Here is a 5,000-nt window from a genome sequence, read left to right as displayed (position 1 = left end):
GTACCCAGAGTCCTCGGGCTTCTTGGTCAGCGGGTGAGCGCCCGGAGAGACTCTGGGATAATCGACTTGAACTATATTTTTGATTGGCCGCTTGCGTAACAATGGCAGTCCGACAGGAAGTCGGTAAGTAATTCGGAAGCCCCAGAATTTGAAGGGAGATTCAAAATCTAAAACAAGTTTCAGTGCTGTTTGTGTTTTTCTACCCCAGAAATACATAAATCACAGAAATAAAAAAACACGAGGTTTGAATTATGTCTTACAATGGACGGGAATTTTTCCACGCTGCTCAAAAGTTGCTGTTGCAAAAGTACCGTGGGAAAACATTATATCAGTCTCTTTGAGGAGAAATCCGTGGAATAAGGTCTTGTCGAAGCCATTCAGAATTACGGAAACATCAAATCGTAGTAGAAGAGGACATTTGCGTCGTTTCCACAAAAATTTGTCGATCGTGTTGCTTGCACGATGGCATTCTGAACGATGGAATGTTCGCTGAAACACTAAAAATACACTTTCCGAAAGCGTCAGAGGTTTCATCTTCACTTGCTCTTACAGCAAGCCAATGATCATTTCTCCAGTTTCTTTGTGTGTAAGGCTAAAATTCTTGTTTCTCGAACACTTTCAACCCGCCATTTCTACTGTTTACGGTTTTCTCTCAGTCTGTTTCCGGTTAAACTCAAACATACGTCATAAGACCGGAACCCACGTTTTCTGGGAAAATGGAGTCGATTATCCCAGAGTCTCTCCGGGTGCTCACCCGCTGGCCAAAAAGCCCGAGGACTCTGGGTACGAGATTGGCAATGACCAGAACCGGGTTGCTGACCAGCGGTTTTCGTTGGGGGTGCTCAGTCTCGCGGGCTCAGAAAACCTGGTTGTGGTTATTTACGGTTTTTCCCTTTTGATGTACTGACAAAGATAATCCCCGCCTGCAGAGCAACATGGGGAAGAAAATGTCGAACATTAATTCGATTTCGGTATTTAACTGTTTTCGAACACGGTATTTCGATATTTGCCAATTTTTGGTGCGGAAATGCGGTACTGGGAAACCCCAATGTACCCCTCGTTAAACCTAACCGCCTAAGGAGTCGGTTATGCTTCGGGGCAATTTGGGGGTACTGCTATATATGGGCTATATAGGTATGTGCCGCTGTGAAGGGTATGGTTTTCAAGCAGTTTACTCTAGCATAGGGTATATAAATCAGAGTGTTTGGGTCTAGAATAGGGTATTTTTCAAGACACTGACCAGTTGGTTGAAGATTTTATCTCGGACTAAGGAAACCAGGAATTGCTACTCAAAAATATAAAAAAATGAAATCGGCAAGTTTAAATTTTCACGACTCAGCCTCAACAGCGTTGATAGATGACCATCATAAAACGCTACTGGATATTATTAACTGTCAAAAATCGGGATTCAGACGGAAATCGGCGGTATTAATACTGGTTAAAATTAAACAATTTATTGTCTTGGTAATGCGTACGTAGGTGCTTGGCATTACTGGACGAGTATAAATAAATCCTTTTTTTAAGAAAGAAGTGATTGTGGTATAAGGTTTTATTTTGGCTTTGCTTTAGACTGTACTAGTGACCTCAGTTTCTGGAAAACAGCTACTCTAGGATAGGAGTGATTTGGAGAGTTTACTCTCGTATAGGGTAGCAAAATGCAGCTGAAACTAGCTCTGGTATAGGCTAAGGGTTCCAGGGTCCCAGCGGGACATCCCCACCCAGAAATTCCTAAAGAACCCTCCACCCCCGGGTTTCGAACACCTTAGAAAGAGTTTGAAATAAAAAAGCTTCTTTCTGTATATTTTAATTCTTTATTATATCCTGAAAACATGTTGCCGTGCGTCTGTTTAGTAATAGATCACAGAAGACGTCAAAGTGTGGTAAAAATCGGATATCACCTCTTGTGCCACTTTTCTGTCCTTACCATTGCGATTAGTGATGAGGCCCACCGGTGGGTTTTGGGGAAAAATCGAACATGGCTAATTTGAACTGGGGAACAGAGGAACGATGTCAAATTATTTTAGGGAACAAAGGAACAAAAACAATTTTGACCAATTTTAGGGATCAAAAAGCCGGGAACAAGTTTGAAAATAATTTGAGGAACAAGGGAACACAAGCAAATATTTAAAGGGAACAAGGATTTTCCCTGGGAGGGCCTCAGTGATAGATCGAGGCAGACTAATTTTCGAGTTAGGATTTCAAGATGGATTTTCGAGTTGGTCAGTGTAAGATGAAGACTGCAGACCAGGGGTAAAAATGTAGACTTATACCCCATTCACACCAACAAGACATGTTTAATTAAACTTGGTTTAACAAAATAAAAATAAGTCACAGAAAAGTGTAGGACTGGCTTTTCCATGAGATTCAGGTTTGTTTCAACACATGCTTTGACCTGTGCTAAATTCGTAGTCGACAAAAGTTATTAAACATGATTTAAAACGAAAACACTTTGAAACCTTGTTTAACTAAATATGTTTAAGGTTTGGTGTGAATGGGGCATAAGGTTATAATACCACTTTTGCCAAAATCCAAACCCTTTAGAAAAGCCGTAACCTTAGGGGTAATTAGGCATAAAACAGTATTTAAGCTTAACTGTTCATTACGGTTCTTCTAAAGGGTTTAGGCCTTTTCAACAGTTACATTGTAGCCCTATATCCTATTCACACCAACAAGACATGTTTAATGAACCTGGGTTTAATAAAATGAAAATCAGTCAAAGAAAATCTAGGACTGGCTTTTACATAAGATTCGAGTAAGTTTCAATGCGTGCTTTTATCTGTGCTAAATTTGCAGTCGACTTAAACCAGTACACATGATTTAACAAGAAAACACTTTGAAACCGTGTTTAACTAAACAGGTTTAAAACATGGTCAAGGTTCGGTGTGAACGGGGCATTAAGTCTGCATTTTACACTGACCAACTCGAAAATCCAACTCAAAATCCCAACTTGGTAAATAGGCAACCTCTCTGAACAGGCGCACGACAACATTGGAATCTGTTTGTAAAGGAGATAACGTCTGAAAATCACAGCTTCATTTGATATAATTCAGGCAGCTGAGGCCGCTCCTATTGTTCTAACGACCTCCACCAATTACATGCAAAAGTGCCATCTCAACCCTGAGGCAAAAGTATCGATTTGGTTTATTTTTGTACTAAATCCCATATCATATTCAGTAAGACTTGCAATTTTCGGAAAACTATTTTCATCATAAACTTGTTCTGGCTCGTCATATGTATTGATAGCCAAAAATCGTTTCAAGATGTTTCTTTCTACCAGCAATTTAATTCAATCGTTTGTTTCCGTAAGCGAAATACACGCAGCCAAGTATTTGCAAAAAGAATCGACTCCCATTGATACCCTGATGTTACAGGCTATCGGTTCAGCGAAGCGGTGTCTAACGCTTGTTGTTCAAGGTGCAACATTTCCTTGACCGATTTTACGTTTCGGAAAAAAATAAAACACGAGCCTTTGAACTACAGAGCATCGAAAGGGCGGTTTCGATACGAACGCTAATCCAGTGTAGCAAATGGAGAAAAATATATATTGCTCACGTGACTGCAAGGCAAGCCTTAACACTTCAGTTCCCACCACTTGCTCCCTTTTGACCTTGTAGCTCAGTCGGTAGAGCAGCGGTGATCTAACCCGAAGGTCGTGGGTTCAATTCTCACCCTGGTCATAGTTTTTCTCTGCCCTTGTGTGGGCCCATTTCCATTAGTAGGGCTTACGCTCACATGGTTCATATGGGGTACAAAACTAGCACTTCACATTACACTCTAATCAGTTAAGTCTTAAAATGATATCTTAGCTTCCTAAAAAAGACATAAAAAACCCCAAACGGCTTGGTAACAATAGTGGTGATGGGCTTACCTGCAAGTCTGTAGCTCGTGAATAAGAGGTGGAAATAAACAGGAATATTCAGACGACTAAAAGTTCCGTGACTGTCTTTGAAGAGCCTTCGCCTTGAATAAATAGGCCAAAACGTTCTGTGATTGGAGGTGGCCGAGTAGGGGGGAGATGTTACAAACATATGGGTGATGCCCGGGGCGGTGCTTGTTGTTGCGTTTCGCCGGGGGAAAATAAACACCCCGGTTGTTTACCATTTACAAGCAGAAACCGGCTGGTAGTAGGTTTGTTCAAATGGTAAGCAAAAACTCCCGAATGGGAAATTTAGTTGGGATCGGCGAGTTCCATTTACAAAATTTGTTCAAATTTACCGAGAGAGTCTGGAGGGAGGCAAAATCATGGAGGAATGCAAACGGTAAACACGTTCTTCCGTTTGGAAATTCCGTTTGGGAATTGTGGACGACCTTTCAAGAAATCCCGTTTTCTCCGGAAATTTTCCGTTTGGGAAGACCAAAATAGGCACGCTCTGACTTCTTCAGGGAGTTAATTGAAATTAACGGTTACCCTCATCCTTGAAATCAAATACTTGGAGAAACAAGGTTGAGAAAATGGAATGTTAATACTCACGTTATAAAGCAACGGCAGTATCCCCTTTTCAGGTTGTGAAGTGACGGCTACGGAAGACAAGCGCAGATAAGCGCACCAGATAATTTGGGTTTTCCCAGGTAAAGTCCGTAATGCTTTTAGACAGCCCTACAAAAAGAGGCAAACAATAAGCTAAATATAGGGAAGTATGTAGGGCTGATGAATTCTTCGTACGGCATTCGTACAGCAGTAATACTATCCATGAAATTTACCAATTCTTTAAAGTGCACTAGCTTTCGCATATATACCTTACTGAAGGTTCTAAATGCGAGTAGCACATGATTGATTATCTATTGCCAATTGCAACGCGGCCAACAATTTTAGTTCACCCTCTCTATCAAGTGTGACTGAGAGTTCCCATACAGACCAGGACTTGAATCTTGGCACTGTTTCCAATTTCTGCTGTATCAGTGATGACAAGAGCCATGTTCTTCAAAACCCATTTTGTTTCCTTTTTCTGGGGTACGTCCCGTTAAACTCTACCTTTAAATTTTTTATTTTTAAAATGGCA

At 40.9% G+C, this 5,000-nt stretch overlaps 1 protein-coding gene across 1 annotated transcript in view; it reads right to left on the bottom strand.

Moving 5' to 3' along the window:
* LOC138008596 (alpha-glucosidase 2-like) overlaps positions 1–3,948 on the bottom strand; it is a 29,806-nt gene extending 25,858 nt beyond the window's left edge. The window contains exon 1 of the mRNA XM_068855924.1: positions 3,869–3,948. The gene's annotated coding sequence lies outside the window, so the exon portion shown is untranslated. The remainder of the gene's footprint in view (positions 1–3,868) is intronic.
* Between the last annotated feature and the right edge of the window lie 1,052 nt (positions 3,949–5,000).

This window comes from Montipora foliosa, chromosome 1, assembly GCF_036669935.1.
Source record: "Montipora foliosa isolate CH-2021 chromosome 1, ASM3666993v2, whole genome shotgun sequence".
Lineage (NCBI taxonomy): Eukaryota > Metazoa > Cnidaria > Anthozoa > Scleractinia > Acroporidae > Montipora > Montipora foliosa.
Note: the sequence above shows the minus strand (reverse complement) of the source record. Positions and strands in the feature narration are given on the sequence as shown.